Raw genomic sequence first — 13,304 nt, 5'->3', positions numbered from 1 at the left:
GCTTGACAGATGGGTGAACAACTTGAATGCGGATAATTTCATCTCTTTTAGTGATGATGAAATACCACCCAATGGTAGAGGCTCAGTGAAAGCACTACATATTACGACTCGCTGCAAGGGCTACATAATATCGAACGTGCTCATCGATAATGGGTCGGCACTCAACGTCATGCCTTTAGCCACACTTTCCAGAATTCCAATGGATTCGTCCTATTTAAGGCCCTGTCATTCCACGATAAGGGCATTCGATGGGACAAGGCGTGAAGTCATGGGGAAGATTGAGATCCCTCTGGAAGTGGATCCCTACATATATGATGTCGAGTTCCAAGTTATGGACATTACACCCTCATATAACTGCCTTTTGGAAAGACCCTGGATCCATTCCGCTGGAGTGGTCCCATCATCCCTCCATCAAAAGGTAAAATTTATCATGGATGGCTGTTTGGTCACTGTCGAGGGAGAAGAAGACATTGTCGCATCTATCTCTGCTGATGTGCCATATCTTGAAGTAAGTAAGGACGCAGTGGAATGCTCCTTCCGATCCATTGAATTCATCAATGCCACTTTTGTCATCGAGGAAAACATAATTCTGGTGCCAAAACTGTCGAGAAATACTAGAATGGGTGTCAAGTTGACTGTAGGAAGGGGAGCTCGAGCGAGAAGAGGTTTAGGGAGATAACTGCAAGGAATAGTCAGGACTCTAAAGCCAGTACACCACAAGGCTTGATACTGTTTAGGATTCTAGCCAGACATGCGTCAAAGAAGAAACCAATGGAAGAAAGATCAGGAAAGAAGGATCGCGAGAACATTAGGCCAAGAACCAGAATGGGAGCCCATGAAATTCCTTCATTTGTCAAGAACATTTACGTCTGCGGGAATGATATACCCAGGGCAGTATAGTGCACAAAGCACAATGTTAATGATCAAATAGGGTTTTCAGAATATCAGTATAAATGTCATTGACAAAGGAGCTGACGCGAGTAAAGACGTCTCAAAGATACGCCCTTGTCCCCCGGGTTTCATGTTGAACAATTGGACTGCCGAGGATCTTCTTGTAGTCTATAAGTCTTCAGAGTAATGCTCAAACGTTAACATTCTGTTATGTCCTTAGATATAATAGAATTCTTTTGTAAGAGCTTGCATTTGCTCTTTATCATTTAAATAAATATCAATGAAGATGCATTTTGTCACAATTTTTCCCATTATCACTAATTCCATAATCATTTCATAGCCTATCTTTACATTTGCCTCATGCCATACCATAACATTCAGTTTGTTGGTTTCAATACTTAGATGCCCCCCTATAGTTTCCTTTTCCATTCAACTTTCAGGTGCTCAGATATCAATTGCATGAACAAACCCGTTACGAGTCCTGAAATCGATTTTGAGAAGGCTGTTTGTTTAGGAGAATTTGAAGTCGAAGAAAATGCTGAAGACTATGTCTCGTCTCCTGACTTGCTAAGAATGGTGGAACAAGAGGATAAACAGATTTTGCCTCATCAAGAATCTGTTGAAACAATAAACTTGGGAACTGAAGAAAGGAAGCAAGAAGTGAAGATTTGGACCTCTATTTCAGGGGGCACCAGGCATAATTTGATTGCTTTGCTCTGTGAGTACAAAGATGTATTTGCATGGTCATATCAGGACATGCCAGGGCTAGATGAAGATTTAGTGGTTCATAAACTCCCATTAAGGCCAGAATGCAAACCCATTCAGTAAAAGTTGAGACGGATGAGACTTAAGATGCTATTGAAAATAAAAGAAGAGGTAAAAAAGTAATTCGATGCGGGTTTCTTACAAGCTTCTAAATATCCAGAATGGGTGGCTAACATAGTCCCGGTACCAAAGAAAGACGGCAAAGTACGAATGTGCGTGGATTATGGTGACCTGAATCGAGCAAGTCCTAAAGATAATTTTTCCTTACCACACATTGATACGTTGGTGGATAACACAACAAAACATTTATTGTTTTCTTTCATGGATGGATTCTCGAGGTATAATCAAATCAAGATGGCCCCTAAGGATATGGAGAAAACTACCTTCGTAACAATGTGGGGAACATTTTGCTACAAGGTAATGCCGTTCGGATTAAAGAATGTTGGGGCAACATATCAGAGGGCTATGGTGACGTTATTCCATGATATGATGTATAAAGAAATAGAGGTCTACGTCGACGATATGATTGCTAAATCTTGAGGGGAAGAAGAGCATGTAGTGAACCTGAAGAAGTTGTTCGACAGACTGAGAAAGTTCCAGATAAAGCTCAATCCGGCCAAATGTACGTTTGGGGCTACCTCGGGAAAATTGCTAGGCTTCATTATCAGTGAAAGAGGTATCGAGGTTGATCCAGATAAAATAAAAGCCATTCAAGAGTTACCACCTCCGCGCACGCAAAAGGAAGTCAGAGGATTTTTAGGGAGGTTAAACTACATCACCCGATTCATCGCTCAACTTACCAATCAATGCGACCCAATCTTTCGGCTTCTTCGAAAACATAACCCGGGAGAATGGAATGAGGAATGCCAGGTGGCCTTTGATAAGATAAAACAATATTTTTCTAGTCCTCCAGTGCTAGTACCGCAAACTCAGGGAAGACCATTGATATTGTATTTGACTGTGTTCGAAAATTCAATGGGTTGCATACTAGGGCAACACGACGAGTCAGGAAAGAAAGAAAATGCGATCTGAATATGAGGCAAAGTATTCATCCATTAAAAAATACTGTTGCGCTCTGGCTTGGGTAGCTCGGAGACTCAGGCAATACATGTTGTATCATACGACATGGTTAATTTCAAAGCTGGATCCAATAAAGTACATGATAGAATCACCTGCACTCTCAGGAAGAATGGCACGGTGGCAGATCTTACTATCGGAATATGACATCGTCTATGTGAGTCAAAAGTCAATAAAAGGAAGCGCAATAGCTGACTTCTTGGCAACCTAAACAATAGATGAATATGAGCCATTGAGATTTGATTTCCCGTATGAAGATTTGATATGCATTACAGAAAAAGAGGGCGAGTCATCAAAAAAGAAGTCATGGAAGATGAGCTTTGATGGTGCATCGAACTCATTAGGGCATGGGATTGGAGCAGTCTTAGTATCACCAGAAGAGAACCATTACCCACTCACTGCCAGGCTAAACTTCTTCTGTACCAATAATATAGCGGAATATGAGGCATGTATCATGGGACTTCGTGCAGCTATTGAATGAAACGTCAAAACTTTAGAGGTATACAGAGACTCAGCCTTGGTGATTTACCAAATCCGTGGAGATTGGGAAGTGAGAGACTCGAAACTAGTTAAATACAGTGATCTAGTGGCAGAGTTGATTAAATAATTCGAAGAAATAACTTTTAATTACCACCCACGAGAAGAACACCAATTGGCTGATGCCCTGGCCACTTTGGCTTCAATGTTCAAAGTAAACAGAGAAACAGAAATAATGCCTCTTCAAATGAGCATATATGAAGTCCTTGCACATTGTTTCAGCATTGAAAAATTGCCAGATGGACGGCCATGGTTCCATGATGTCTTAGAATATATCAAGAATCAAAAGTATCTCGAACAAGTAAATGAAAATGACAAAAGAACAATCAGAAGAATGGCAGCGAGATTCATTCTTGATGGGGACATCCTGTACAAAAGAGGAAAAGATCAGGTACTCTTGAGATGCGTAGATGCTGTTGAAGCCAGAAAAATACTTGAAGATGTCCATGAGGGAATTTGTGGGACACATGCCAATGGTTTCACTATGGCCAGGAAAATTATGAGACTCGGTTATTACTGGCTGACGATGGAAAGCGACTGCATTAATTTCGCACGAAAATGCTACAAATGTCAAATTTATGGTGATAAAATTCATGTAGCCCCTTTGCCCCTTCACGTCATGACTTCTCCGTGGCCTTTTTCTATGTGGGGCATGGATGTTATAGGGCCAATTTCCCCAAAAGCTTCTAATAGACACCGATTCATTTTTGTGGTTGTTGATTACTTCACAAAATGGATAGAAGCCGCATCATTTGCCAATGTGACGAAGACTGCAGTTTACAGGTTTTTGAAAAAGAAAATCATTTGTCGATATGGTTTGCCTGAAAGAATCATTTCAGATAACGCCTTGAATTTGAACAACAAGATGATGAAAGAAGTGTGTGAGCAATTCCAAATAAAGCACCATAACTCCTCGCCCTATCGCCCAAAGATGAACGGAGCTATTGAAGCAGCCAACAAGAATATTAAGAAGATTATTGGGAAAATGACCGAGACATATAAAGACTGGCACGAGAAGTTACCATTTACTTTGTATGCATATCGCACATCTGTACGGACATCTACGCGAGCAACTCCTTTCTCTCTGGTCTATGGAATAGAAGCTGTGTTACCCATCGAAGTTGAGATCCCCTCATTACGAGTCTTAATGGAGTTTAAATTAGAGGAAACAGAATGGGTTCGAGCTCGATATGACCAGTTAAACCTCATCGAAGAAAAATGTTTAAAGGCAATTTGTCACGGGCAGATGTACCAAAAGAGAATGATCGCTGCTCATGACAAGAAGGTATGGCCAAGAGAATTCCACGAAGGAAAACTCGTGTTAAGAAAGATTCTCTCAATACAGAAGAACTTACGAGGAAAATGGGTACCAAATTAGGAAGGACCATACGTCGTAAAGAAGGCATTCTCGGGATGAGCTTTGATTCTCACTGAAATAGATGGGAAGGAGTTACCTAATCCAATGAATTCAGATGCTGTGAAGAAGTATTATGCCTAAAAAAAAAAAAAAGAGAAGGATCAAGGTGAAAACCCGAAAAGGGCGCCTTGATTAACACAAAAGATTAGGATGAAAACCCGAAAGGGCGTTCTAATAAAGCAAGCACTGGCTTAAAAAGCAAGGCATTTTGAACGGTGGGTCAAACAGAGAGACTACAGTATTTGAAGCATTTCTGAAAACTCAAAATCTCTTACACAAGAAAGCCATGCTCGAAAAGATTCTTGATTGAGGAACGTGGAAGAATTCATGCGTTGAATATCTAGAGCATTTGTATTTGTTGAAATACGATCCCCTTTCTCTTTATGACACTTTTTTCTACTATCATTGATTAACTTTCTTTGTTTGCTATATTTGAAATGAATAAATGTGAGGTATCCTTTTGTCCCTACCTAACCATTTTCATGCATCTCATTATGTGGTTCATTTACATGATAAATAGTGAAATGACATACTCTAAACACAAGAAGTACTAAGCATTACCCGGATAAGAATTTGATAAGTACAAGAGCCTCAAAGCAAGGACAAAGTTCAACCAGGGGCAAAAGAGCGATATCTGAGAAATGCAGATTAGTCGTGAAGCTAGAGAACGGGTACAGGGCCTGAAGAGAAAGTCAAGAGTCAAAGCAATGAACACAGATCATCAAAAATCATGACGAAAAAGGACATATGACAAACATGTCTGGGGCGCATAGCAAAATCATGTAGGCATAAAGATATTTAAGGCCAACATGTGCATATCATGATAAACATCATGCATGACATATATAGGTACTCTAGTAGAGCAAGAGGATGCGATGATAGTTGTACTGAATCAAAGGAAAAGACCCCTGAGTTCCACCAGATGACACCTTTTGGTATTTTGATATTTTTATTTCTGTTTTCAAAAAACTCTACTCATATTGCAAGAGGTGAGTTGAGCCTCGGGCACGCTGAGGTATTTTCAAAATCTGTTTTTCAAAATCTGTTTTCAAAACTCAACTCATATTGCGAGGAGGTGAGTTGAGCCTCAAGACACGTTGAGGTATTTTCAATTTCTGTCTTTTAAAAAAATCAACTCATATTGCGAGAGGTGAGTTGAGCCTCAAGACACGATGAGGTATTTTCAAAAAAATCAACTCATATTGCGAGAAGTGAGTTGAGCCTCAAGACATGCTGAGGTAATTTTCAATTTCTGTCATTCAGAAAAAATCAACTCATATTACAAGAGGTGAGTTGAGCCTCAGGACACGCTAAGGTAATTTCAATTTTTGTTTGTCAAAAAATCAACTCGTATTGCGAGAGGCGAGTTGAGGCTCAGGTCACACGCTGAGGTGTTTTCAATTTCTGTTTTTCAAAAAATCAACTCATATTGCGAGAGGTGAGTTGAGTCTCGGGCCACATGTCGAGGTCTTTTCAAATTCTATTTTTAATTTCTTTTTTTTAATTTTCGTATTTCAAAAAATAGCTCATATTACGAGAGGTGAGTTGAACCCCAGGTCACGATGAGGTATTTCCAATTTATGTTTTTTTTAAAAAAAAAATCAACTCATATTGCGAGAGGTGAGTTGAGCCTCAAATCACGCATTGAGGTATTTTCAATTTCTGTTTTTCAAAAAAATCAACTCATATTGCGAAAGGTGAGTTAAGCATCAGGTCATACGCTGAGGTATTTTCAATTTTTTGCTTTTTCAAAGATCAACTTATAATTTGAGAGGTGAGTTGAACTTCGAGTCGCATCCCGAGCTATTTTCAATTTTTTGTTTTTCAATAAAGAATAAAGATTGGACAATTGAACAAAATTTAGTGCTTTTAAGTCTTTGCACTATCCTTGTTTCACAATGACAAGCAAAGAGGGGCAGCTGTAAGCACTAAATTTTTGTCCGACTAGAGTTTGTGTTTAATTTTCAAAATTTCAAAAAAAAAATTCAAAAAAATAAAAATTGCATTTTGACCCCTAAACTTTCCTTAAATTACATTTAACCCTAAATTTTCTAAAAATTACATTTAGCCTTTGAAGTTTTGCTGCATTTGTGATTTGGTCCTTCAGACAGATTACGTGATTTGGGGCACCCACGTCCCAGATTTTCAGGCCACAAACATGGGTGGCTGTTCCTTCTTCACCCACTACCTGCAAATAGCATAAAAAAACAAGCAAAATGGTAGAAAAAAGAAAAAAAAGAAGAAAACCACACAAAAAAGAGGAGGATTCTCCCATTTTGAGAAAAAAGAGCAAAAAAAAATTCAGCAAAAAAAACAACAAAAAAGGAACATTCAGCAATCTAAGCAAGAAAAAACTCCAATATCCGGCAAGCAACCAAGCAACCAAGGACTAATCACCATTAACACCACAACCAAGCTCCCAAACCGAAATCCACTCTAAATACCCGAGCCAATCGATTATCAGCCACCCCAAAACCCAAACCTCAACTACCCGTAGCCTGATTTCATGTGGTGCATACGGTGGCTGCTGGTGACGCGCACGGTGGAAGGAGAGGGAGAATAGGCAGCTTGAAGTTTGGATTTTCTTTGTTTGCTGCTGGAACTTGTTTGTTTTGGGGGGGGGGTTAGTATTAAAAAAAAAGAAATATTTTAGTTAATGGGTTGGTTTATGTAAGGTTTGATGGGTTAAATTTAGTTTGGGTTAATTAATGGGTTGGGTGATATGTTAAGTTAGTGGGTTGAATTGGTTGTGTTGGATTATTAAATTAGTGGGCTGAGGTTGGTTTGTGTTGGGTTGAAGTAATTTGGATTTTGTATCTTTTATGTAGATTTTATTTGTAATTGGGCTAAACAAAAATTGGTCTAAAAACACTACAATAATAAAAAAATATTAAATTTTAAAATGGTCGGGTCAATCTGACTCTATTTGCGGCAATCTGATCCGGTGAAAATCACCAACAAAGGCCCATTTCAACAGCCCGAGAAGAAAAGAGATTAATTTCAGTAATCCATAACATTGGAGCTTCGGTATATTCTTACCCTTATTATTATTATTTACCTATTCCGAATTTAATATATATATTTTTATAACTATATTATGTACATATATATATATATATATATTTGTACATATCATTATTTTATATTATTGTTGTAAAAAATTTATGTATATATTTTATGTACGTTTCCTAATATTTTCTTTTATTGTAGATATTATTATTATTACATATATTTATTATATGCATATATATATATATGTATTTTTATGTACATATTATTATTTTATATTATTATTACCAAATATATCATTTTTTCCTATTTTATTATTAGTACATGATTTGTTTTTATTTTCTTTTTTTTTGTAAATATCGTTATTATTGTTATTCTAATATTCTAGTATTCCATGTTAATATTTTTCATTAATGATATCTTTTTTTGTATCATTTATCTATTTTAATTTCTCACTTTAGGAATATTTTTTCTCATGTTTTAATTAATTTCAAAAATAAGGCAATGTACCGATTTAACATTAAGCCATCGATTTCATCGCTATGTTGGGTGAAATTCATCGGCTCGTGTTAAAAACGGGACACCCTTTCTAAAAAATCAAAAACTAAAAATTCTCATTTTTCAATTGGATCACGAGTAAATGTCAGATTGAATTTGTACTTTTGAAAATCAAGACAACACAAGTTTAATAAGATACCAATTTTGGGAGTCTCGAGGGTGCTAATACCTTCCTCGCACGGAACCGACTCCCGAACCCAACTTTACTCTGGCTTTTGACGTAGACCTAAATTCGGCCTTCATTTTTGTGTAAGAATAAGTTTTCTTTTCTAAAAAAGGATGATTTATTAGGTGTCCTGTCACACCTAGAAAAAAGATTGGTGGCGACTCCTCTTTTTAATAAAATCGAAAGTCAGTTTTTAAATTTTCAAATAATCGCCTTAATTAGCGACCAAAAGCGAAATTTTTACGTCGCTACATTATTGTTTAAATATATGTGTACATATTGGGAGATGGCAATTTATAGAAATCGAATTTGGGTCGAGTCGAGTTGACCCGACTAAGGGTTGAATACAATATAAAATGACATTTCATTTAACTGTGATAATATAAAAACTACAATAGTTTCAAATATTCTTGAACACTTTGAAGCTTCTGGTCAATTTAATTTTAGTGTTTTATTTTATGTCTTTATACTACAATATTAAGTACTCTTTAATCAGTAATATGATATCATTACTCACGTGTGAATTTTATTGTACGAATATTTTTATTATACTTTTATAAGAAATTAAGATAAAATAATAGACTGTTTTATTAATATACTCACTAGAATTAAAATAATCTAATAGTTTCATCAGAAAATTTAAATATAAATACTTAGCTCACGCACAATTTTATTTATTTTATATTCATATTTTGCAACATGATTTATATATTATACAATGGTACGACATGAATTATGTTTATTGGCCTCAATATTTTTATGACAAATATATATTTTGTTTTAAACATAGGTGTCGTTTTACTGAATTTTTTATGATAAAATTTGTTTTTATTAAACAACAAATGGGTTCTCCTAAGAGTTTCTCTCTTCTACCTCGCTGGAACGATCAGGGTTTCCGATCCTTGAAGGCCTAGAGAGGGCCACAAAGAAAGCCAAGAATAAATCCCTTGATGGTCCTGAACCAGAGGATGTGGTGGAAGATGGCTTCCCAAATGTTTCATGGCGAGATAAACTTGTAGGGAATGTGGAGGAAAGGGGGTTAGAGGATGAAATGGTTGTGAAGTTAGAACTTGAAATTAGGGAGGATACCTACACGATTAGTACTGAAGGCGAGTATCCTAAGATTACTTTTTCCAAGTGGATTCATGAATGGATTGATAGGAGCATGGCTAAGACAGTTGTAGTGCGTTTTTTTGGGGGAAAAAATTGGCTAGAAAGCTTTGGTAGGTCGTCTACAATCTTTATAGGAATTAACTGGGAGATTTCAGGTGGTTGACCTTGATAACAATTTTTTCCTTGTTCAGTAATCAAAAGGACTATGAAAATGCTCTAATGGGAGGGCCATGGATGATTTATGGATATTTTCTTGTGGTACAACCATAGAGTCGAGATTTCATAACAAGTGAGCATTATCATTCGAAGATGGTGGTCTGGGTAAGGTTTCCTCGACTCCCATATCGATACTATACTAAAGGTTTGTTGAGAATCATCTCCAAAATGTTGGGAAAGATTATAAAAGTTTACTATAACACAATAAAAGCGAAAAGGTGTCGTTTTGCTCACCTAATGGTGGTGGTTGATCTGAAAAAACCTTTAATTTCTTGTGTTGGTATTGATGGTCAGGTTCAATATGCAGAGTATAAGGGCTTACCTATCATCTGTTATGAGTGTGGATGTTATGGGCACACTAAGAGAAGCTGTCTGAAACAACAAGGGAATGGGAAATAGGTTGACATAACGGATCCAACAATGGTGTCTACTATTGATACTGTGACGGCTACAACTACAGGTGCTGCAAAGGATTCGATTTCTCTATACGAACCTTGGATGCAAGTTTCGACCAGTAGAAGAAAACCAAATATTTTAGGAAATTCTACTATAAAAGGAAAACAAGATCTCCATTCTGGATCCATTTCTCGATCAAAGCATCGGATTTCTAAATTCTCATAGGGACCACCCGAAATTCCTTCCAGGGGCTGTTGAATTATTTTTATAGATTCCGTCATTTCACTGATTCGGACTAAATAACGAGCTAATGAATCTCCTTCCTTTTGCCACTGGATTTCCCAATCAAATTCGTCGTAACATTCATAATGATAAACTTTCTGAAGATCCCATTTGATTCCAGATGCTCGTAGCATTGGGCCCAATCAACTGTTAGTTGAGGGAGTGAGTAAATCACACTTCCAAATCTTGAAATGTAACACCCTCAACCCAATCCATTATGTCAGATTCGGATCTTGGGTATTACCAAATAAATACAAAAACTTAATCTACTTAAACAGGTTACAATTAATTATACCTTCTTATTTACAAATTTCAAACTAAATTACCTAAGTATATACAATAAGAAAATAAAACTACCACACATGGTAATTAAATTACAATGATATCTAAATTGAAATCCTAATCTGTTGCAAATACTCCAAAGTATGGATTGCTATGTAACAATTCAGACTTCAAACTCGTCGCCATTTTTTGGCGTAGTCCTGGTGTAATGCCATCCACCTGACCCAATCGACCGAATTCGAGTATTAGGTGTTACGCCTAAGGACAGATGTACTTAAACTCTTTTTATACTTTCCTATGTAATTCTTCGACTAATAAAATTTCTAAGTCTTTTACTTTGAAATAACTCGTTTATTTCTTATTACAACTCTTTGTACAATGTATTCATGTTTACATAATAAAACTCATTTGGAATTTGAAAGTCCTTTAAAAATTCGTGTTTTTGCATGGCAGATTGGGCATGAATTGCTCCCCACAAATGTTACGGTCTCGACCATAAAACATAATGCTGTTCGGGAATGCCCAAGGTGTAAGAGTGGTGATGAAACAGTGATTCACGCCTTAAGAAATTGCCCTAAAACTCGAGGTGTCCTTGTTGCGGGTGGTTTCAATAATAGATTGTTGACTAAGGAATATGAGTTTTGCATTGACTGGCTTGAAGACTCTATGCAGCTATTGGACAGAAAAGCATTTCAGGATTTCACTAATACCTTATGAAATATTTGGAACGACAAAAATAACGCCATTTTTGGATGTAATGAGTAAGATGTTCGCGTGATATGGGAAAGAACCCGCAAGTTAAACGAGGACTTCTAGATTCATAATTTATCCCTTCTGTCGATTTTACCTCGGGTCCCTAGAGATTGCAAATGGGAAAAACCCCTGGAAGGTGTTACTAAAGTGAACGTTGATGCCTCCGTGAAAGAGAATAGAATAGGCTTGGGTATTATCCTTAGAGACTCGAATGGCTTTGTTCTTTATGGTAGAGCGATCTTCATTGATAAGGCCCTTAACTCCGAGTGGGCGGAATTGGATGCTCTCCTTGAAGGCATTCGACTTGCTCAGTCACTTAGTCTCGGCAAGGTTATCTTTGAAATGGATTGTGCTTGTATCGTCAATCACCTTTGTAAGTACAAAAATGATATCACTATTTTTGGCTACTGCATCAAGGAGGTTCGTGAGATGTTTGATTCCTTCTCTAAGGCCAAAGTCAGATAGGTGAATAGGGGCGATAATAAAGTGGCTGACTTTCTTTGTAAATGATTTTTGTCTAATTTTTGTAACTTGAAGTTTGAGATCGATTATCTTAGTAATATTCAGAACCTTGTAATTTTTTATACAATTTAATTGAGGTAGTGGCCTTTGGGCCCATTCAGGAAAAAAAAAACATGAGCTTAGAAAAATTTTTGAACCGACAAGAATACCTTTATTTTCTAGCATATTATTAAATTCACATATTTAAAAATAATTATAATATTTAATTTAGAATTATTAATTAAAAATTTTAATAAAATTAAAGTTGAGATAATTATACATTTAAAATAATTAGAATTTAAATTTCAATTATTAATTAAAAATTGTGATAATTTAAAAATAAAATTATTACTAGAATAGAAATCGAATGATAAACTATAAGAAAAATTGTGATAACATATAATTATAAATATATTTTACAATTATTAGTTTTAAAATTTTGATGTAAAGAAAAGTTGTGCTAAATATTTATTGTAAAATAAAATTATTAATTAAATAGAATTTTAATAATTAATATTAGAGTTAACTATGTTCATTAGTTATTATTTTTAATAGTCACTGTCTATTACTTACATAAAAGAAAAATTATATTATATGTTGAATATGCTAAAAATATTTTAATTAATTATTTAAAATTATTAATTATAATATGTTAATTAATAAATTAATAAAATTTAATTTTAATTAAAATGTAATATTTAAAAAATAGTTGAATAATAAACCCGTAAATGCATGTGAAGTTAAATATAAATATCAAAAAGCTGACTGAAGTGATACCTCCTGTCTTTTATAAACATGGAATGAAGTGACCTGACAGTGAGAGTACCGATGCAGCGGTCAAATAAAACAACGGATTTCTATAATAATTTAAATAAATGTTTAAATTATTTATAACAGTTGTTGGCAATTTAAAAGTAGTTAGGTGAAAATTTTATGTAAAAATATTTATAAAAGAATTTAAATTGGATTTAAATTTAAATATTATAGTAATACTTTATATAAGAAGATAAAAAATATTCTCGTATTAATTTTTGATCTTTTGTAAAAGTGATTAACTTTTAATAATTTTTAATTGAGTTAGTATTTGATTAGTTTCTAACATCAATTCAATTAAATGCTTAAATAGTAGTATAGATAATTATGGTGTTTATATTTTTTACTATATATTTTTAAAAATAGAAAATTATCTTAACCTTACTTTTGTAGGTTAGAGGTTGGAGGTCAAATTAAAAAACCTTAGGGACGAAAGCTAAAAACATTTTGTTGAAAAGGCTTGTTTGATAGAAGTTTTTCTTGAAAAAAAATTGGGGGTAATAAGTACAAAAAATCTATCTTCTCCAG

This window comes from Gossypium arboreum, chromosome 3 (assembly GCF_025698485.1).
Source record: "Gossypium arboreum isolate Shixiya-1 chromosome 3, ASM2569848v2, whole genome shotgun sequence".
Taxonomy (NCBI): domain Eukaryota; kingdom Viridiplantae; phylum Streptophyta; class Magnoliopsida; order Malvales; family Malvaceae; genus Gossypium; species Gossypium arboreum.
The sequence above is the reverse complement of the archived record's forward strand: the minus strand, read 5'-3'. Positions refer to the sequence as shown.